Here is a 23,972-nt window from a genome sequence, read left to right as displayed (position 1 = left end):
ATACAAGTTCAAGTTTCCAAATTCCAAGATTCAATGATGCTTGAGGTTGTTTGTAATCACTTCCTTAGACTAGAATCATTTCAATACTTGGAGCATATCAAAGATGAAATCTTTTCAACATTAAAATATCTAATCTTTGAGATTCAAGACTCCTTATTTCAATATACAAGTTCAATGTTCAATATTAAATATTTCAAGTTCAATTTCTATGTTCAAAATCTAAGACACTTTGGGTTGAGCAACTTGACCTAAAGTTGAGATTTTTAGACTTGAATCTGTGTCGGACACACTTATTCTTAAGAAGTCGTTTGGCGTTCGGATCTCAAATTCAATAGTGTAATTTCAATACCGCACCTTTCGATTATGTACTTCAATATTGCAATTTCAATAATGCCTTTAAATATTGCACCTTTCAATTCTGCACTTTCTATTCATGCAACTTTACTTGCCTAGTCCCTCTAGGCAATGTGGTTTCCCACCTAGTCCCTTTCTAGGTGGTGATGTATTTTACTAATTACGCATCTATTTTCTATTGTGATGTTGCTTTACTTGTTTATTGCTTTCATCACCTCACATGCTAAATACAAAATACAAGTTACACCACGCTTAACAAAGATAATTTTTGGACAAACCGGCCTTAGGTTCCCTTGAATTAACTTTAAAGCAAAGTGGTCACAATACAAAAGTAGAAATTCTATTTGTGCAAGTTCTAAATTCAAACCCACATAGTGTCATGACTAGGGTATTTTCGAAAATGTTTTATGCCATGCATTTGAATATTTCTAAGGTTCGCGGAATAAGAATCTCGTTCCCTTGCCCGGATCTCACCCATCCGTTTCTAAGATTCAATGCCTTATCCTAATAGAGTCATTTTTTGTCTTTCCAAACGGGACCCTTAAAAATGTTTGGTGGCGACTCCTTCGAAATCCAAAATTACAACAAAAATCCTTCCGTAGGGGATAACCAAATTGCAAAAGGCGGAAGAAAAACCCCCCTACAATTTTGGCAACTCCACTGGGGAGTTCCTGATTTCAACTTCGAAAATACGAGCATGCTTTGAGCAGCAAGCCACTGATCTGCTTAAGTTCTGGATTCCAGCTCTGGCGCCAGGCGCAGGCCCCTGCGCCAAACGCCACTACCTGCATCCAGCATAATGGCTCACAGTGGCTCGTTGCCCATGTTGCTCAAGTTTTCAAGTGGGAGTCAGTCTGTTTTTGAATTTCGAAGGACACTCCCAAACCTTGAGAACGAATGTCGAAAAACAAGCCTTGCAAATACATTATTCAAATGCGATTTTCAATTTTCAATTTCTTGGCATTTCATGCATATTTCGAAAACCATATTTGTGCAAAACGAATTTCTACCTTGCCCAATACGAATGTGTTCTACATTCGGGCTAGCCCCGGGGGCAACGAAATGGTGATTCTCCATACGGTTCCTGACCAAAGTGTGTGACCATTTTCGCGCCTACCGAAACTTGGCATTTCCTTGACATTCCCGATGTCAAGTATGGAGGTCGTCTGCCGACACACATGTCCCTTAGGTGGATGTGCAAGTTGTTGTCGGATCCGCCTCTTAGTCAAGTACCCTTTTTACACCTAAAGCCGACCACTTGCATCATACAAAACTTAGACCGACCTCAGGTTGAGAACTATGCATGTCGCATTTCATATCCATGTTAGTGTGACAACGTGCTATTTGTGCATTGTGTGGGCGTCTTTTCACGTGTGAATGGCTAACCTCGAGTTCTAGCTTTGCCAAAACCATTAGCCTCCAACTAGGAAACCAAACCCCTAGGAGCATCATTCGAACCTCATGCATCTAAAATCGCCGATTTAAAGGTCTTTTAGGAGTGCCACTCCATTTTATTCAAAGCCCTTAAACACGCCTCACGCACAAATGCCAAATCTCTAATTCAAAATTCAATCCAACGGCGTCATAATGCCAGATTTTCTAGTCCAAATTTCAAATTCAAAATTCAAATCCAACGGCGTCATAATGCCGAATTTTCTAGTCCAAAATTCAAATGCCAAATTCAAAATCCAAATCCAACGGCGTCATAATGCCGGATTTTCTGGTCCAAAATTCAAATCCCAAATTCAAAATTCAAATCCAACGGCGCCATAATGCCGGATTTTCTAGTTCAAGCATTCAAACCTCCAATTACATGTTCAAAACCTCAAGTTCAAATGTCTAAACTCATGATGGTGTAATGCCAACTTTCCCAATTAAATTTTTTCAAACCTCAAGTTCAAATTACCAATTTCAATCTCAAAACCTCAAGTTCAAATGTCCAAACTCATGCCGTCGTAATGCCGACTTTTCCATTCCATATTTCAAACATCAAGTTCAAAATTCTAAATTCAATCTTTCAAATTTCAAGTCCTATATTCGAAAACTTTAAATTCCAAATCCACGGCCGCGTAATGCCGGTTTTTCAAGTTCACATTTCAAAATTCCAAAATGCATCTTTTCCATCTCCGAGTTCAAATTCCGAGTCAAACTCAAATTTCAAATTCATTTTCAAACTGCGAGAATTATTGCTTTCCATCGCTCCCAAATACAAATTCAAAAATATTTCCAATGGGTTGAAATCCCCTTAAAATATTCCAAATCCGACTCCAATGGGTTGAAAATCCCCCAAAATAGTACAAAGTCCAATTTCCTTTCTCGGGTTGAAATTCCCTTGAAACATTCCAAATCCAACGGGTTGAGATCCCCCTAAAATATTTCAATTCCTATCATTGGGTTGAAAATCCCTTGAAATAGTACAAATTCAAACTCCACATTCTATAACGGGTTGAAATCCCCCTAAAATATTCCAATTCCTATCATCGGGTTGAAATCCCCCTAAAATACTTCGAAATTCAACGGGTTGAAATCCCCCTAAAATACTTCGTAATTCAACGGGTTGAAACTCCCCTAAAATACTCCAAACTCTACTTCGGGTTGAAATTCCCTTGAAACATTCCAAAATCCAATGGGTTGAAATTCCCCTAAAATATTGACGGGTTGAAATCCCCTTGAAATAATACAAAATCCAATTCCCTTTTGATCGGGTTGAAACTCCCTTGAAATACTACAAAATCCAATCTCTTAAAATATTTCCAATGGGTTGAAAATCCCTTGAAATGAATACAAGTTCAATTTTCAAATGGGTTGAAATTCCCCGAAAAAGTCCAAGTTCCAATAGGTCGAAATCTTCTTTTTCGATATTTCAAGTTCTAGTACAAGGAGAAAACCTCCACAAAAGAATGAAGCTCCTCTCAAATATTTCCAACGGGTCGTAAATCCCGAATACAAATACAAAATCCAAAATCCCGAGTCTTCGGAGTGGCACTTAGAATCAAGTCTAGGTCTCATTCATTGCATGCATATCATATCATGTGTCGGGAAGTCCAATTTCTAAATTCAAATCATGTGGTAACTAGGTGTTCGGACTCATTCTCTCAGAATCCTATTCAAGATGACTTCACTAGCAACGGCTGTAGCAGAGCTCTATGAACGTGTTGAAGAAGCTAAGGCTCGCATAAGAGCTCTCGAAGACAATCAGGAAACTTTTTTCCATGTTGTGGGCCCTTTCGAGGTAGAGGAGATTCTCCATAATCAAAGGCATGCGCCCTACCTTGTGCAACCAAGTGAAGGTTCGGAGTCTGGGTTTGTTACCGGATTGCCCCAAGAAGACGTTTGTGGGATATGGGCCAGCAACGATGAAGACATATACCAGGACCCCCCCATTGAGGACATCTCTGACGATGAATGCCAAGAAATTGTGAACGTCGATTGGTACTTGGACACTAAGGTAGAAAAAAGTGTTCAGGTCATGACTAGATCTGGGCGAATTCAAGAGCCAGTCAACAGGACAACACCGGCAACTAATATCCCTCTACCCAGCGAGGAGAATCCTTTGATCAAGCAATTGAAGCGCACAAAGGCAGAGGTTAACATTTGACAACTTATGGCTTCCTCCGTGGAACATCGCACTGCTCTAATCAATGCTCTTGTCAAGTTGAATGTCACCCCAGAAGTCACTCCCGACGAGCTAATCGGGTTACTAACAAATCTGGAAGAAGGAATTACCTTTATAAATGAAGACCTCCCACCTGAGGGGGCAAGCCATCACAAGGCTCTCTATCTGACCCCCATGACTCTAGTGGATAATGGCTCAGCCATCAATGTGTGTCCTCTTCGCACTGCTGAGAATTTGGGTTTCACTCCTAGTGACTTTTCTAGTTCCTCCCAAGGTGTTCGTGCCTATAACAACACTCGTCGGAAAGCAATGGGAACTCTCACCCTACTACTCCGAACAGGCCCAATCGAGCGCAAAGTGAGCTTTCAAGTGCTCAACATCAAAGCAATTTTCAATCTCCTTCTACGAAGACCTTGGATCCATGACCTCAAAGCTGTGGCATCCTCACTCCACCATAAAGTCCGAATGGAGGTCCAAGGAAATGTCATTACTCTGTATGCATCCCATCCAAAAACCAAAATCGCTGACAAGGCTCTGATATTAATAGAACATGATGACAATGATGAAGACCTTTGGGGGTTCAGTGCTGAAGTAGGAGCCATCGAGTCAAGAATGAATCCCATGGCAAGGCACATAATGATTAAGCGTGGGCGCTTCTTAGGCACTACCCTGGCACCGCCTATCGAGTCTCCTTTCAAGACCCATGGTCAGACTAATTGTTGTGGTCTAGGATACAAACCGACTAAGCATGATAACAAGCAGCAAGAGGCTAAGATAAGAGCCCGTCGAGCTGGTAATGATGAATTCAAAATACCTCCCAATCAGCATTCACTCAATGGACAATTCATAAAAGAAGGAGAGGATGACCTGTACTTTGACTTCCCAGAGCCTTTCTATGATACTACATGGGTTCTCTATCCGGGGTTCGAGATCTTTCAAGAATGTAACTTCCTCGAGGATGTCCCTCCGATACAAGACAAGGCTACCCCTGAATGCCTTGATTCATCAGCTTTTGGTCTCTTGTTCGGCCAAGAAGTAACACCGATCATTCCTGAAGATACTATGGTTCAAATGATCACTCAAATCGAAGATTTTGACCCATCTAAGCTGATTACTCCAAGTGAGAAGATGGTCAATGGCTGGAGGAAATCCCTCAAGATCTCTACTGCAAATGGCAAAATGTTCAAGATTACTGTGGGCGAAGGATCTATGATGAGCGAGTCCGAGTCAGAGGATGAGTCTGGATCTGAGTCTAGTGATGAGTCTAAGAGTCTAGGGCTAGAGTCTTGCATCAATCAAGAGCCTCTAAAGGCCGACCTTCAAGTTAAAGTTGTCGATGTAATGATTGTCAATTTCAATAATACTTCAATTTCCTCCTACACTTCAAGTCCAATTTCAAAACACACCTCTAATCCAAACAACTTTGTTTCACAAGAAACTGACCTTGAAATACTAAAAGCTATTGAAAATCACGAAAACAGGACGCCCATAATTGAGGAAACGGAAAAAGTTAACCTTTCTAACAACATTGATCCAAAACTAGTTCAGATTGGTCTAACTCTATCTCGAGCAGAGCGGGATGATCTTATCAAGCTACTTTCAGAGTACATAGACGTCTTCGCATGGTCCTTTCATGATATGCCAGGGGTTGATCCAAGCATCGATCAGCATACAATTCCCCTCATACCAGGTTCAAAGCCCATCAAGCAGAAACTCCGTCGCATGAAACCAGATGTTTCCCTCAAAATTCAAGAAGAAGTCTCTAAGCAGCTAGAGGCGGGGTTTATTCGAGAAGCCAAATATCCGGAATGGATTGCAAATGTCGTCCCAGTTCCAAAGAAAGACGGCAAAGTACGAATGTGTGTTGATTACAGAGATCTTAACAGGGCCAGCCCTAAAGACGGCTTTTCATTGCCTCACCTCGACATCTTGGTCGACAACACCGCAAATCATGTCTTACTCTCTTTTATGGACGGGTATGCAGGCTACAATCAGATTCCCATGGCAGAGGAGGATATGGAGAAGACAACTTTCATCACTCAGTGGGGTACATATTGTGTAACACCCAATATTTTTAAACATATTTTATTAATATTTTAACTACGATTATTATCATAATTATATGCTAAATATTTTTCTGAAATATTTTATATAGCTATTTTAAGGTAACATAAATATATTTTACAATGGTTTAACAAAAATGATTTTAAATGAGGAATGTTTATTAAGTTTACAAGTCCAAAACCTTTTCTTCCGTTGAGTTAGGTACTAACGTTTTTTATTTAGTTTAAATATTTTGGTTAAATTTACGATTTTGCCATTGCAATTCCAAAACAAGAAATGACCAATTTTCTTCCTCTTCTCTTACGTGTAACCTTGTGAAACAAATACATCCATGGATTTCTGCCAGTTGCTCCAATCTCCTTCCTTCTTTTGACTCACAAACCAACATCTATGAGATCAAAGCTCCTGGTTTGTTATTTACCACTATCTTGCCGTATGTTTTTTTTTCTCAATTTTCCATTGTATTGCAAAACCATGGTTTATTCATATGAGATCACTGCTTACGTTTTATACTCCTTTTCACCTCTATAAATTGCTGCTCAATTTCTTGTTAACACCCAAGTTCAATTGTTCTTTCAATTTTACAATTTACCCAGAAAATTACAAGTTGTAAACATTTTCTCTCTCCTCTGTTTTTACCACCGTGGCACCGTCCTCCTAACCACCGTGCCACCACCTTGTGTCGGTGGACTTTTCTGCCGCCAACCAACCATACTTCTCGGCTTTTCGTTGTTGCGTCGTCCGCCGGAGCTGCTGCCACTACTCTTGTTGTCGTGCTCCAACCGCAGTAGCAACAGATGTTATTGTTGTTGTTTTCTGTTCATTGCTCTTGCTTCCTTGTTTCATTAAAAAGCCCAATCACAGTGGTCAAGGTATAATATTATATCCTTTTAAGCCCATTTCCTTTACTTTTGCCAATTTAGTTAGTTAAGACCATTTTACTATCTAACAAAATGAATGAAAGTCAAAATAGTTTTATGAAAGAAAATGAATTTTCGGTTCAAAAGAATTTTTAAAGTCAAAGTGGTCTTAATGGATATAGTAGATTAAACTCTAATGATGTCTTTTTAATTTTTCTTGGAACAATGAGCTTGAGAAATAAAGTGCATGGAGTTCTTGGAGGATATATTTATATGATGTACGATCAATATCGAAGTTTATATGAAATGATTTTCGAACAAGGTAATCTTTATGTCCAGCGCTTATATTTATGCCCGTATGTGTATTATGTGAGATTATATGATTTTTATGTGATTTATGTGCTAAATGATATGATTGATGATTTAGGACTATGATGATATGTGAAAGTATGTTAATTATTTTATGATGCTAAAGATATTGTTCGGGAATAATTATGATATTTATAAAGTTATTTTTAAAAGAAAGACGATGTTGCTTTTGTCGGCATGGAAAAGTGAACTGAACTAGTAAATGGGCAAGTTACAGGTGGAGGTCATGTTAAGTCAAAATTTAATGGGAACCAGTTCCCCCCTGAATGATGTAAGAAAAGTTCCGCCAAAACCTGTGCTTGCCAATGAGCTGTAAAGGAAATGATTCCTTGCCCACACAGTTTTCAAGATAACGAGATTAAGTTAGTTATTTCTGAACAATAAATGCTAATGATTGATATGTGCCAAATGATTTTCAAAATAAACCCGTTTTGACGGGCTGGAGTAATATTACTGAGTTTTCCACTCATTTTTGGATTTTTTCTGTGTTTTTCCTGTTTTCTATTTTTATGACGGTGAACAGGTTCGTTTAAGGAGCTAGAGTTGCTCAAGAGGAGAGTTATCACGGGAGTTGGTAATTTGTTATAGAGATATCAAGATGAGAAATATTTATTATAGAAATCCTACTATTGAGTTTTAGATTATGAGAATATAAAATTATATTTATTTTTGGGAATATTGTATTATTTATGGAATGTTATTAAGGATTATTTTATTTGTGGGCCCATACCCATAGGTCCCAGGATTATCTTATGTCTAATTCCGCTGCTAATGATCAATTAAGTGTGATTTATTACCGATAATTAAGGAGCCGAAAAGTCGGGGCGTTACATATTGCTATACAGTTATGCCGCTCGGACTGAAGAACGCGGGGGCTACATACCAAAGAACAGCCACAGCCATCATGAGCGACATGATTCATAGAGAAATCGAGGTATATGTCGACGACATGATCGTCAAATCTAAAGAGCGACATGAACATACCTCGGTACTCCGAAAATTCTTCAATAGGCTCAGGCAATACAATATGAGGCTCAATCCTAAAAACTGTGCATTCGGGATAACGACAGGCAAGTTGCTCGGATATGTCATCAGTTCTCGGGGCATCAAGGCTGATCCTTCGAAAATCAAGGCCATTCTAGAGATGAAACCGCCAGCGAATGAGACAAAAATTCGAGGGTTCCTCGGCAAACTACAATACATCAGCAGGTTCATTTCAAAGCTCACTATAATCTGTGAACCGGTATTTCGAAAGCTCCGCAAAAGTGAGCCCAAAGTCTGGGACGAGGACTGTCAACATACGTTTGACGCTATCAAAGGCTACCTCTCCAACCCGCCAGTGCTAAAGCCAGCCATGCCAGGGATTCCCCTTAGGCTTTACCTTACAACGACAGATTCAGCAGTAGGGGCCATGCTCGCCCAAGAGATTGAAGGCAAAGAGAACGTCGTATACTACATAAGCAAAAAGTTGATCGAGTACGAAACCAGATACCACTAGTAGAAAAATCGTCATGTGCTTCTCTTCAAGTGCGGCTCATTTAGTAAATTGGCAGCACTTGAGGGCACACAAAAAAAGAAAAAAAATACATTTTCACAAGTGCGGGCTCATTTTAGAAAATTGGCAACACTTAATTTCAAGTGCGGGCTCATTTTACAAACGACCCGCACAAAATATTTCATTTCCCGCTTCTCCTCTCCTTCCTTTTCTCTGGTTTCCTAAAACGTATCTTCATTTCCCGGTTCTCTGCTCTTCCCCTCTCTGGTTTCTTCGATCTTCCCTTCTCCGGTTCTCTGGGCGCGAAATCAACAATCTCAACACTCACAGCACACACCGCACTCCCACATCGTCGCGTTGTCGCTTCTGCTCCCCCACCATCGCGTCGCCGCCACTGCTCCCAATCGTCGTATGGCCGCTGCTGCTCCATATCGCCGCGTCTCCGCTGCTGCTCCCCACCGCCGCGAATTTTAAAAGTCGAATTTCAATTTGTGTTTCTCCAAACCCTAGAAAATACCGCGTGGCTTTTTCAAGGTATTAAAAAATCTCTCTCCTGTTCCTTGAATCTGTTAGTTTATAACTGCTAGTAGTGATTATTGATGTTTTGATTATGAATGGATCCTGTTTTAGATCGGATTTAATGGATTATGCACTTGTGTTAGAATGTTATTCTTTGAATTGTCGGTTAATTTTTGAATTGTTGTGAACTTGTTGTTAATTTGTTGAATTAAGGTGTTAACATGAATTAGTATAGAGGGACTTTATATGTTTAAGTGAAAGAAGGATATGTAGATTCAAATGTTTTTCTTCCTTCGATTTTCGTTTGCAATGATCATGAGAGTGCATTGTTAACATGATTACATACGTAGTTAAAGTTGTTCAATATATGAAAGAGTTGTGTTGCGCATATTTTGTTTACCACAGTGAAGGCTGGACTGCTGGACTGATACTATTGTGTTTGATTCACGTCATTAACTATTACCAAGAACTCTAATTTTGTAGTCCCCTTGATATTTTTTTTTTATTTCTTGGTCGTAGCTGCTCCTTATACTTTATGCCGAACTGTATTGCAAAGGATAAATATGTTACTTCATGAATATTGGGTGAATATATGTACTTTTTCCTGTCAATTTTGCTTTGTATTTATGTTTTTCTTGAATCTGCAGCAAGTTGTAGGGTCTAAATCTTACTGGATCTTTGCCTGAAGAATTCGTCTGATTTGCTTGTCGACAAAGCAGACAAGGGTTCTTTTAACAAGTACTTCTTGTTTCTATCTGAGGAAAGGTGACTTTCCAAAGTATACTCAAAATCTGTCTCCAGCAAGCCAGGATATTTACTCTCAGGCCTTGCTGGTTAGTCTTCTACAAGTAGTAATTATCCTTCCTTTTTTGTTGGCTAATTACGAATTTAAGACTCGAGGTTGTGTTTTATATTATGTGGAAATTTATCATCAAATGCTTGCAAAGGCTCTAGCACATTTTTTGAGGCAAAGTTACTCTTATTGGATGTTACTGACTTTGTACTAAAAGTTAGCAACTACAGAAGATGTCAAAACATAAAAATGAGGAGTACTTTTCAAAAGAAAATTTAGCATCATATCCTCTTATTTAATAGATTTCGACTGCTTTTCTTTGCAGATTCAGAGCGAATATGGTGTCAAATATGGACCATAGTATTGGCACCAGCATTCCCTGATGGGTATTGCTGTTGCAGTTGAGCTGTATAAGCGAAATTTATGCTGGGGTCCTGCCTGGTTGCGGAGTTGAAAGTGTATAGTCTATTGGTGAAGGAAGTGCAGTGAGCGCCTGGCTTTGTAGAGAACAAGAAAGCAAATTGGCAGGATCTTGTAACTCTTAATGGTGGAGTGGTGAGAGGATCATCTTAATATTTGATATTTGAAGTAAGTCCTGGTTATCTTGAATCTTGAAATATATGTGGAGTAATGTGTCTGTTATTGTGCAGGTTATAACTGAAGACCTTGGCATGAATACGGAAAATGATGTTGTCATATCTCCCTAGATGGGAACGCAGGTGTTTCATTATAGTCCTGAAGTCAGTTTCAAGATATCTATCGCAGTTCACTTCATTAAATACCTGAACCCTTGGTTATTTAAGGTTGTGGCGTTTCTTGCAGGAATGGAAATTATTTCTCAGCAATTCCCTGGAGCTTTTTCTGCATATATATCTTCAGGTACTTCCGGTACTTTGTTTCCTTCATCGCCTCTTTGATGCGATTCTTCATGAGCTGGTTTCAGCATGTATGACAAGAAATTTCTATCAATTGTTTGGATGGAGTCATGGAGCAGACCCATTTCTGTATCATGTGCATTGTGCATGTCTTGATAAACTCATCTGTGATAAATTTGAATGCTTTAAGATGGATAATGATTCTTCTTTGTTTTATATTGACCAGTTCTATATTTGATTTGGGGATACTTCTACCTCTGTAGTTGTACAACAAAGATCATGCATTATCTTGTGCAATAACCTTCTTCTGGGAATAACCTTATTCAAGCATGTCACATCCTTTAATTTGTTGGGCATCGTTGTCCGCCATATATGATTTTGATTCTGCTGCTTCTACTTCATAACCTTGGTTAGTGTTGGGGAATACAATTAAACATAATAACATGTGCGGAAACAATCCCCAAAGCGAGGAAACATGTATAAAGCACAGATTAAGCAAACTTACATTCGAAGCGTGTTTTCCACAATAATATGTCAACGAACACGAACAAAGAACTCCACTTGTCGTTCCTCTACTTGGTTCACCGACACGTTCAGATTCGTCTTAATTATCGTAGCTTAGACAATCGATCAAGATACTTTGCTTTTTGGGATGAACACACTTTGGAGGCACAAAGAGAATTAGGGTTTCTGTTTTTCTCCTAGGGTTGTGTGTATTGTGTTGTGTCTAGTTGGAAAGAGGTTAGAAGGTTATTTACATAACCTTACTAACCGACCAAGCCTTGAGGCAAGGCCGGCTAACAAGCCTCCCGCGCCATCACACGGAAACGCACAGCCAGCTGGGCCGTGGGCCGCGCTGCTGCTGCTGTGTCGTGGTCTCGGCCCGCACGCGCACAGCTCCTCGGCCATGGGCCTGTCGCTGCTGCGTTGCCTTGCTTGCTCGCCTAGCGCTCGCGCGCCCATGGGCCTCGAGTGCTTCGTGCACTCGGCTCGTGGGCCGCTCCTCGTATTCGCGATTTAATATATTTCCGATATATTATTTATCGTTTCGTATACGACGAATCACCGTCGTACGATACGATTAATTCGTCTCGCCTAGCTTATGAATATTCGCGATACGATATACGATTCCGATGCAAGGACGTATCGTATAATACGTTTCCAACTTTAATTCCCGAAAAGCTATTAAATGAATTTTCGATTCATTTAATCCGGTGATCTGTTACGTGTCATTGGTGTGACTTTGTAGGTTCAATCAAGAGTAAGTTGTGAGTTTAATATCCATTAGAACTCACTGATCGGAAGCATTGCTCCAGCTAGCTGTTCCGATCACTTGATCTCACTGAATTAATTGTTCGCAATTAATCTGAACCTTGGTATTAGACTTAATGCACCTTGGGTGACGGACATATTTCCTTCAATCTCCCACTTGTCATTCAGACAAGTGTGCATCCACATTCCTTTGTCACTTAGTGTTACTTACTGAACATAAGGTAAGATCCAAGCCATCCTTATTAGGTCCAGAAGTGTTTCTCGGATTACAGAGTTCAACTGTCAAACTTTTGCAGAAGGTTAAGCCTAACCATTCTGAGCACGGCCATGCATTTTAAAGTATCTAATTCTCCGAGAGGCCTTATTACACAACAACACCATATCCTATCAAAGATAGAAGGACAATCCATTCTTGCAATCTATGAACACTCACTTTGATTCATAGTACGCCCAATAACTGCTTTTATAGCCTCCTTTTACGGTGCAACGTTTAGCTAGCATCAAAGCGAACTAATTCTCAAACGAGCAGACATAATCGCTCATGTTCTGAGGAACGGTTTCTAATCACCATTAATGAGAACTACCTATGACATGACTTTAATCTCTTAAAGTGTTCTCATGGTCAATCCGATACAAGATCCAATAAGTATCTATGCAAAAGATTCTGACATCCAGTCACTCTAGTTCAAGTAACAGAACTAAGTAATCTACTTGCAATCTAATCTTCATTAGTCATTGGTCGTCCACCTTTCAATGACCTGGATTAGGGATCCTTTGTGACTTCAATATTCAAGTTCACTTATGGGTGTTTCTTTGTCGAAGAATCCATCTTGACATCCCATTTGAATGATTTGAATCACATGGACTTATCATTTAATTCTAAACCACAATTAAATGAATATGAAATAATAAATTTCATAAATATGAAATGGTTATACCAATTGTTTTAAACATAGATCTAACAGATGTTCTAAAACAATACTTAGAAAATCAAAGCCATTCTCCAACATGCTTGATTCCCATGGTTGCTACATGTGCGTTGTGTTTCACTTGTGGCAACGGTTTAGTCAATGGATCCGCGACGTTGTCGTCAGTTCCAACCTTGCAAATCTCGATTTCTTTTATTTCAACGATCTCGCGAAGTATATGAAATCTCCATAGTACGTGCTTGGACTTCTGGTGGCTCCTAGGCTCCTTTGCCTGGGCAATGGCTCCGCTATTGTCGCAATACAAAGCCACTGGTCCTTTAATGGAGGGGACAACACCAAGTTCTTCGATGAACTTCCGAATCCAAACAGCTTCCTTTGCTGCTTCTGAGGCAGCAATGTACTCGGCTTCAGTTGTAGAATCCGCAATAGTGCTTTGCTTAGCACTTTTCCAGCTTACTGCTCCGCCGTTGAGGCAGAACACAAACCCAGACTGTGATCTGAAATCATCTCTATCGGTTTGAAAGCTTGCGTCCGTATAGCCCTTAACAATCAACTTATCTGTACCACCATAAACCAGAAACTGATCCTTGGTCCTTTTCAGGTAATTTAGGATGTTCTTGGCAGCAGTCCAATGCACCTCACCTGGTTCTGATTGGTACCTGCTCGTTGCACTCAGTGCGAACGAAACATCCGGCCTTGTACAAATCATAGCATACATGATGGATCCAATAGCCGAAGCGTATGGAATTCCACTCATCTTTCTACGCTCATCAGATGTTTTGGGACACTGATTCTTGCTTAGATATATGCCATGTGACATGGGTAGATGGCCTCTCTTGGTTTCCATCATATTGAACCTAGCTAGCACTTTGTCAATGTAAGTGCTTTGGCTTAGTCCAATCATCCTCTTAGATCTATCCCTATAGATCTTGATGCCCAATATGTACTGTGCCTCTCCTAAGTCCTTCATTGAGAAACACTTCATGAGCCAAGTCTTTACAGACTCCAACATAGGATTGTCGTTTCCAATAAGTAGTATGTCGTCAACATACAAGACTAGGAATGAAATTTTACTCCACTGACCTTCTTGTATACACAAGATTCGTCATGATTCTTGATGAAGCCAAACTTATTGACTGCTTCATCAAATCGTTTATTCCAACTCCTTGATGCCTGCTTTAGTCCGCATATGGACTTCTTAAGCTTGCATACCTTTCCTTGGTTCTTTTGATCGAAAAAACCCTCCGGTTGTGTCATAAACACAGTCTCTTCAAGAACACCGTTCAAGAAGGCAGTTTTGACATCCATTTGCCATATTTCATAGTCATGAAAAGCGGCAATCGCAAGGATTATCCGAATAGACTTAAGCATCGCGACTGGAGAAAAGGTTTCATCGTAGTCAACACCGTGAACTTGCATGTAACCTTTTGCTTCCAATCTAGCCTTGTATATGTATACAATTCCATCTTTGTCTTTCTTCAACTTCAAGACCCATTTGCATCCGATAGGTGTGAACCCATCCGACAAATCAACCAAATCCCATACTTGATTTTCAGACATGGAGTCTATTTCAGATTGCATGGCCACTAACCATTTAGTGGAGCTTGGGCTCGTCATAGCTTGCTTGTAAGTCATAGGTTCATCACTATCCAATATGAGAATGCCTAAGTTTTCAGTGAAGAGGACGCCTGTCCATCTATCCGGCTGAAAAATAGTTCTATTTGACCTACGAGGGGCAACAACGTTTTGAGGAACTACTCCCACTGGCTCTTCTAAAGACCTTGGAGGTTCATCAACCTGAACTGCTTCTAAAGTGTTCTGAGTTCGTTGTTCGTCTCGAATCTCTTCGAGGTCTATTATTCTCCCACTTGTCAATTTGGAAATATGATTTCTTTCCAAAAAGACACCGTCACGAGCAACGAAAACGTTGTTGTCTGACTTGTTGTAGAAATAATACCCCATAGTTTCTTTTGGATACCCAACGAAGAAACATTTGTCAGATTTAGGTTGTAGCTTGTCCGAAATTAATCGCTTGACATATGCTTCGCAACCCCAAATCTTCAGAAAAGACAACTTTGGAAGTTTCCCAGTCTATAATTCGTATGGAGTCTTTTCAACAGCTTTTGACGGAGCACGATTCAGTGTGAGTGCTGCAGTTTGCAACGCATGTCCCCAGACATGTAAAGGAAGTTCGGCCTGACCCATCATTGACCTGACCATATCGAGTAAGGTCCTGTTTCTCCGTTCCGACACTCCATTCTATTGAGGTGTCCCCGGAGCAGTCAATTCAGAAAAAATACCGCATTATTTTTGATGGTCATCAAACTCGTGGCTAAGATATTCACCTCCTCGATCCGATCTTAGAGCTTTGATTTTCTTGCCATGTTGATTCTCTACTTCATTTTGAAATTCTCTGAATTTCTCAAACGATTCAGACTTGTGCTTCATTAAGTAAATATAGCCATATCTACTGAAGTCGTCCGTAAACGTTATGAAATAGCTGAACTCACCTCTAGCTTTCGTACTCATAGGCCCACATACGTCCGTATGTATTAGCCCTAGTAGTTCGCTTTCTCTTTCTCCCACCTTTGAGAAAGGTGCTTTGTCATTTTGCCAAGTAAACAAGATTCACATTGATCAATCTTCTCTAAGTCGAATGATTCTAGAATTCCTTTCCGTTGAAGTAATTCCATGCGCTTTATGTTTATATGGCCTAATCGACAATGCCACAGAAATGTGAGATCCGAATCACCAGTTTTAGCCCTTTTGGTATTTATGTTATAAATGTGTTTGCTCGTATCTAGCACATAAAGACCGTTTTCTTGTTGTGCTGAACCATAAAACATTCCATTCAAAGCAAAAGAACAACTATTGTCTTTAAATTGAAAACTAAAACCTTTAGAATCCAAACTTGAAATGGAAATAATGTTTCTGGTGATACTAGGAACATAGTAACAGTTTTCTAGTTCCAAAACAAACCCACTAGGCAAAGAAATAAGATCCTACGGCTAATGCAGCAATCCGTGCTCCATTTCCCACGCGTAGATCCATCTCGCTTTTATCAAGCTTTCTACTTCTCCTTAGTCCCTGCGAATTGGAACATAAGTGTGAGCCACAACCAGTATCTAATACCCAAGAAGTAGAATTAGCAAGATTAGAATGTATAACATATATACCTGAAGTAGAAGCAACGTTTCCGTCCTTCTTCTCTTCCTTTAGTTTGGGGCAATCTCGCTTATAATGACCAATCTCATTACAATTGAAGCATTGCGATGTAGAAGGAGAAGCATTCCTCTTCATCTTGCTCTTGGAAGGCGCCAGATGCCCTCCGGGAGTGGACGAAGATGCAGCCTTGCTTTTCTTCCCCTTGCCTATTTTCTTGAATTTAGTGCACCGCACATTCAAAGGGTCTTGATTGAACTTAAGGATTTCACGAGTAATTCCACAAGTTCACAGAATATGCTCTCTTTCTGATGAAAGAGATAGTGCATCTTAAAACCCTCATAATCCTTATGAAGAGAATTCAGCACTAGTGCAATAGCTATTGACTCTTTGATGGAACCACCAAGTCTCTCAATTATGAAAAATAATCCAGACATCATATCCACATGAGACCGAATTGATGTGTTCTTGTCCATCTTGACAGAGTAAATGCGCCTTTGTGCCTCCAGAAGTTCGATTTCTAGGCACGACTTGCGTGGGGTTATGAGCTTGAGATCGCTCATCGAATTAGCCAATTCGTCAACCCCATTGCCACCAGTTTGGCACAAGGGTCGAAAACCCGCACACTTATCCTCGAGGCTACTTAGGAGAGCTTGAGGTTCAAAAGTAATGAACCTCCCTCTCCAACTCTCAGGGATAGACTTAAGGATGAACTCCGTGACAAGGTACTTGTGAAGTGCCCAACTTCTGTACCTTTCAGGAGTCATGCCTCGCGCATCATAGCTAGGGAAAGGTTGTTCAATGACATAGTGTATGCCATTAACTTTCAAAACTTTGACAAGTTTCCATTCAAGAAAATTAGTCAAGTCTAACTCGACATCCAGAATTTCAGCTGATATGATTGTTGTTATGGTTTGCGACCATTTTGATTATTACAATCGAAAATAATTTGCAATAAATAACCATTCATACAATTCAATAACTTTGAAATAAAAGAAAACATGCAATCATTAAAGCTATTAAAACATTTCATTCATGCAAAAAGCAAAAACATGGTCCAAAATGAATGAAACGATTCCAAGACCCCAAAAGTCCTAAATCCTTAAGCAGCTTTAGCCACTAGTAGAAAAAACCATTATTGCAGCGGGCTTTTAGACCCCTGTTGCAGCGTACATCGTATGCTGCAACTGGGGGGCCTGCAACAAGTCTAGACTTGTTTCAGCGTACAATGTTCGCTGCAAAAAGTACTTTTTGCAGCGTACATATGCATGTACGCTGCAACAAGTGTCAAAAATTTGGCCAAAATCTTGACTTGTTGCAGCGTATAAATTCATGTACGCTGCAAAAGACCCCACCTGTTGCAGGGTACATCTATTTGTACGCTGCAACAAGTCTGAAATTTTGCCAAATTTTACACCCTTGTTGCAGCGTACACATATATATGTACGCTGCAACAAAGCACTTTTAGCGGGAAAAATTTAGTTTTGTTTAGGGATACCTAGAGTGCCTTGCACCAAATATAGAAACCTGTCACAACAATAATAGAATATCACAACCTGTATAACAAATATAAAACAATAACTGTTGTTTTGTATATATCCCAAAACCAAAGTGCACGTACCACATACATTTAAATATATGTACGTTCCAATTTCAACGTACGGATACATTTTAATATAAAAGATTGTTCTATAACATCTAAACCAACTCGATCAAGCGCGCTAAGACAAATAATAAATCCTTCCTAGCTGGTAAAAAACTTAGCCCATTGCTTACGAACCACATCAATTTCCTCACTAGCATAAGGCGCATTCCTCGGAGTATAGACCTTCACAAAAATAGAAATTTCAATTAAACAAAAGATTAAATTAAATGCAAATTAAACAATGACCAATAACGACCCAATGAGCCTTAAATGTGCATAAATAGATTGGAATGAGTTTTAAAAACTTAAAACTAAGCATATGAATCGTGTAATGAATTTAAAATGAGTTCTTAGGTTCGTTAGTTCAAAGTTGGGAGCAAGAATATCATTTTAGCATAAATATGACCTATAACGGCCCAATGAGCCTTAAATGTGCATAAATAGATTGGAATGAGTCTTGAAAACTTAAAACTAAGCATATTAATCATGTAATAGGTTTAAAATGAGTCCTTAGTTCTTTAGTTCAAAGTTGGGAGCAAAAATGCCTCATTTTAGCCTAAATATGACCTATAACGACTAAACAAGTCTCAAATGTACATAAATAGATTTGATTGAGTCTTGAAAACTTAAAATTTATCATATTAGTCATGTAATAAGTTGTAAATGGGTCCTTAGGTTCGTTAGTTCAAAGTTGGGAGCTAAAATGTCATTTTAGCCTAAATATGACCTATAACGACCCAATGAGCCTTAAATGTGCGTAAATAGATTGGAATGAGTCTTGGAAACTTAAAACTAAGCATATTAATCATGTAAATGGTTTAAAATGAGTCCTTAGGTTCTTTAGTTCAAAGTTGGGAGCGAAAATGCCTCATTTTAGCCTAAATATGACCTATAACGGACAAACAAGTCTCAAATGTGTTGGAAAGTTAAAACTAATCATATGAATCATGTAGTAAGTTTGAAATGAGTTCTTAGGGAAGAAATTTTGGCTGAAAGAACTTGATTCAGCCAATTCTATGTCAATTTTTTAAGTCAAAATGAAGAATAAAGCTGACTAGATAGAAGCATACAAGCAACTCAATCCAACAAGCATCTACAGGGTGGATGGAATACCATTTAAATTTGCTGTCAATTTGCGGCCGTCCAGATTTAAATGATAAAATAGGTTCACCAATTGTAGAAGCCTTCTCAAATCTCCGGTAGCACATTTCTATAAGATGCATTGGAGCAACAGAAACCGATTACAAAGTACACCTTCTGCAACTAAAAGATTTGAAGTACAAAATGACACATAACCCATACAACAATACAGATAATAGATAAGCAATTAAGCATGCACAAAACCACAAACTGCACCATCACCAACAGGTAATAGTTTAATCTGACATATATTCTATCTGATAAATTGATGGTAACCTCATCCAATGATCCTAACTGCTAATTTGGAAACCATAATATGTGGATGTAACAGTGACGAGCTTATACTGAAGTTTTCAAGGAAAGTTTGATGCCAATGTCCACATTAATGTTTGTTCACCTGTAAGTCTGGCATTCTTTCTAAATTTTCATTACCATTCAATAACACCTCTAAAGTGGTATGGATGGTAATACAAATATTACCGCCTACTAATTAATTGGGCCATTGATGTTATGAAAAAAACCAAAGAAGGGTACTAACCAACCTTCAGTTTGTATGTGAGAATGAAGTCCAGTTCCTTGTTCAAACGGACAGCAGGAGGCTGCTTACTCAGATCAAGTCCAGGCCTATCTGGGCGCGTAACTCCTGCAGAGCTCACATGGACAAATCTACACATAATGCAAAAAAGAAAATTAAAGATTTGAAAGAAAACAGGCTTATTAGATATAAGCTATAAAAATCAAAAGTTTAAAGTTATAGACCTTGGTGTAATTGGTTCCTGCATGTATGCCCGTACAGCTGACAGAGGAAGCTGGAAAGGGCCCTCTACAAACTGAATCCAACTTAATGAAAGAACCCTTTTGACTTATAATTATCTTATCTCAAACAGGAGCTATTTTTTTATATTGGTTCAATTGAATCACCTATTATATGCACATTAACTTGATCAATACCAGAGCCATTTGACACTCGTCTCTTTCCTTGAAAACTTCAGTATAAGCTCGTCACTGTTACATCCACATATTATGGTTTCCAAATTAGCAGTTAGGATCATTGGATGAGGTTACCATCACTAAAGCACGAGACAGCCAAATGAGTATAAGTCCATCACATATATTCTATCTACTTTGACATATTTTGCTCACCTAAAACCATTCAAAAAAGAACAGTATATGTATGGGAGGAGGATACCAGCTAGAGCAATTTTCCAGTCCTCAAACAAATTTGGATACTCCTGTGGATCTGCCAACGATTCAGCAGCCTTTGGATTTACCTGTAGCAATACCAAAGATTGTATGAGATTAAAATGGAACGATTTAAAACTGAATCTACTACAGCTGTAAATAAAATTATTAGTCTAATTTTGGTAAGGCATTGAAGCAAATCACCATGATTCTCTTGTGGACGAATGAATGCCAGGCCTCATTAATTTAATAATTTGACAACTACATATACAAATGAGCATGCAGTTAACAATCAACTGACCTCGTTGAGATCCTTTCTCCATAATTCAACAATTTCTGAAACTTTGCTGGGAAGATAAGAACGTGCCATCAAAGCAGCCTCAGGTATTCGGTTACTAATGAAATAAACATGTCTGTTCAAACTGCAATGTAGTGAAAAACAATGAGAATCCATGACATAAATCTTCAAATTCTAGCGAAATTGATAATATCAGCCATATAATGTTTTCGGTCTGGGTAAATTTTAGTTTGGACCACTTTTGGTACCATTCAGGTCTTGATCAGGTCATTTCTGTTAGGTTATGATACATATGACAATTCATAAATCATGCGGAAAAACCATAAAGCCAGGAAAGCATATTATATTCACATAATCATTTAGCATAGTATTGATGCATACATGTTGTAGCGTGCCTTCCCTAGCTGCCCCCCAACCGAACAAGAACAAGTCTTTAGGACTCCAAATTTCGTCCCTCCGTAGATAGTCCACAGTACGTCCGGATCCGCCTCAAGTTAGACCAACAAGAATCGCCCTTAAGGTTGCTAGGATTTTCGGCTAGTGTTTGCAAGTGTATGGCTAATTTTATTTCAAAAACTTACCCTGTGAATACTTCAATCTTCCTGCAAATAATGACCCTAGGCCCTTATTTATAGAGGTATGGAAAAGGAACTGGAATCCTATTAGGATACTAATTAGTTAAACTAGAATCCTAGTAGGACTCTAATTAATTAATATTTATCCTTTTAGGATTAGGAATTTAATCATCAAACAAATCCTATACAATTTAGGTTTCGTATGTGAACACAAACTCTACACGAGCATGACCTACGAGCGTGCAGGCCATGCCCGCGCACAGCCCACACGGCTGCTCGGCCCACGCGAGCCGCAAGCCCACGCGAGCCGCAAGCCCACGCAAGCAGCAGCACAGCTCGCAACCCATTGCTGCGCGCGCTGTGCGCGCTGCCACGGCCTGCTGGGCCTAGCCTTGCGCTGGGCCTGGCGTGGCCTTGGCTGTTTGTGTGGCGCGCTTGGCTTGCTGGGCGATGGCCTGGCTTCGTGCTGGGCCTTCGTCTGGCAGGCCTCGTCCGATGCTTATTTGTACGATACGCTTCCGATTAAATTCCCGGTTCCGGAATTCATTTCTGATACGAACAATATTTAATATTTCCGATTCCGGAATTAATTTTCGTTTCGAACAAATATTTAATATTTCCGTTTCCGGAACTATTTTCCGATTCCGATAATATTTCCGATTCTGAAAATATTTCCGTTTCCGTCAATATTTCCGATTCCGGCAATATTTCCATTTCCGATAATATTTTCCGATACGTACCATGTTTCCGTTTCCGGCAACATCTACGACTTGGATAATATTTATATTTCCGATACGATCCATATTTCCGTTTCCGGTAATATCATCATTTCCGGTGTATTCATTTCTTGCTTGTGACGATCTCAGCTCCCACTGAAACCAAGATCCGTCGATTCCGAATATCCATAGATAGAGTATTTAATGCCATTAAATACTTGATCCGTTTACGTACTATTTGTGTGACCCTACGGGTTCAGTCAAGAGTAAGCTGTGGATTAATATCATTAATTCCACTTGAACTGAAGCGGCCTCTAGCTAGGCATTCAGCTCACTTGATCTCACTGAATTATTAACTTGTTAATTAATACTGAACCGCATTTATTAGACTTAACATAGAATGCATACTTGGACCAAGGGCATTATTTCCTTCAGTCTCCCACTTGTCCTTAGGGACAAGTGTGCATTTCCTAATTCCTTTGTCACTCGATGCTTGCTCTTGAACATAAGGTAAGAGTTGTCATCCTTATTATGTCCAGAGGTGTTCCTCGGTTTCAGAGTTCAACTGATCAAATAAACAGATAATCATAGCCTATGATTCATCCGAGCACGGCCATGCATTTCACAGTTTTTAGCTCTCCGAGTGGCCTTGTACAACTTTTAAATCCCGATTTATGGGAGGACAATCCCAATCTTCCGATCTTGAGATTAGACTTCGTTTGATAGGTGATTACCTGAGCGTTGCCTTTATAGCCTCCTTTTACGGTGCGACGGTTGGTCAACGTCAAAGTAACCAGTTCTCAAACAAGTAATCTCAAAACACTCAGGTATTGAGGATTTAGTGTCTAATAATTTTAATGAAATTTACTTATGACAGATTTTCATCTCTTACAGTAAAGTTTCATAGGTCTGTCCGATACTAGTCTTCCCAAAGTAAGTATCTATGCAAATGATTATGACATTGCCATGTCCACATAGTTCAAGAAACAGAACTACTAGTCATCTTGCATTCTAATCGTCTAACGTTTTCTATGCGTCCAGTTTTATAGAAAACTCCGACTAGGGACCATTTTCAACCTTTGACATTCAAGTTCACTTGATAGACATTTCTTAGTCACAGGACTGGTCTTGACAGTCTATCTTGAATATATCGTCAAATTGAAGGGACTCATCATTTAATACTAAACCAAGATTAAATGGAATATGAAAATACTTTTCATATATGATAAATATTTCAACCCCAGTGTTTTACAACCATGGGCCTCAAACCCATCTTTAAAACAGTTCATGAAATTCAAAGCTATGCTTGATTTCCAGTGCCACAATGTGAGTGTTGTTTCTCACTTGTTGCATAGGTTTAGTTATCATGCTTTGCCAATCTTAATATCCTTTTCATCGAATGTTCTTCGAGATAGATGATAAGATCTTTTGAGTATGTTTATTTTGTGATCTAGTCTTTCTTGCTACAATAGTGGTTCTACGCATTTTGCAATGAAGAACTATTAAGTCAACAGACATGTGATCTACCCAAGTTCAATGAAGAACTCTTTAACATAAACAGCCCTGTTTTATTGCTTCTTAGGCAACAAGTACTTTTACTTCAACTATTTAGGTTGCTAGTGATGCTTTGTTTAGATTTACTTATCCAAGCAGTTCACAGATATGTGAAAGTCTTTCCAGCTGTATCTTAGAACATAGAAATTAATATTTAATTTCCCACGCAACAACTCATGGTCCCCAATCCATGTTGCCATTTTCAAAACACGATGCTCTATAGCTCGTCCTTGCCAATGGTTAACTCCAAAGGGATCTTGCTTGATCCTTTGCCAGTGTTTATGCGTGTAGCATCAAAGTTTAGCATATCTTTATTTCCTTGAGTCAAGAACTAATCTTATGTACCTTTTCAAGTACCATAAGTTTTTCTTGATCTCAATCTAGTTGATCTTCACTTAGATCAATAGAGATTGGTATATGTTCGTCATGCCCAAAGTCATACGATACATTTTTGGCGATCCTCATATTATATCATACATGATAAATTCTTTTGCAGAATAATTCCCAATTGAATTCTATTCATGTAACTTTAGCTCATTTAATTTCAGTAGATA

General features: G+C 39.1%; 1 long non-coding RNA gene across 12 annotated transcripts in view; it reads left to right on the top strand.

Annotated features, from left to right (window-relative positions):
• Positions 1-6,410: 6,410 nt before the first annotated feature.
• The window catches only part of LOC110792459 (uncharacterized), a 33,405-nt gene continuing 15,843 nt past the window's right edge, over positions 6,411-23,972 (top strand). The window contains exons 1-8 of one of the 12 annotated variants that reach the window (XR_008926557.1): positions 6,415-7,216; positions 7,787-9,292; positions 9,925-10,110; positions 10,396-10,625; positions 10,721-10,789; positions 10,893-10,949; positions 19,425-19,492; positions 19,661-20,015. This is a non-coding gene — a long non-coding RNA (uncharacterized lncRNA). Of the gene's footprint in view, positions 9,293-9,924; positions 10,111-10,395; positions 10,626-10,720; positions 10,790-10,892; positions 11,162-19,424; positions 19,493-19,641; positions 20,016-23,972 lie in introns of those variants that run through there. The other 11 variants (XR_008926447.1, XR_008926600.1, XR_008926517.1 and 8 more) reach the window with 11 other exon arrangements.

The sequence above is a fragment of the Spinacia oleracea genome, chromosome 1 (assembly GCF_020520425.1).
Source record: "Spinacia oleracea cultivar Varoflay chromosome 1, BTI_SOV_V1, whole genome shotgun sequence".
Taxonomy (NCBI): domain Eukaryota; kingdom Viridiplantae; phylum Streptophyta; class Magnoliopsida; order Caryophyllales; family Amaranthaceae; genus Spinacia; species Spinacia oleracea.
This window is presented reverse-complemented; position numbering and strand designations above follow the sequence as displayed.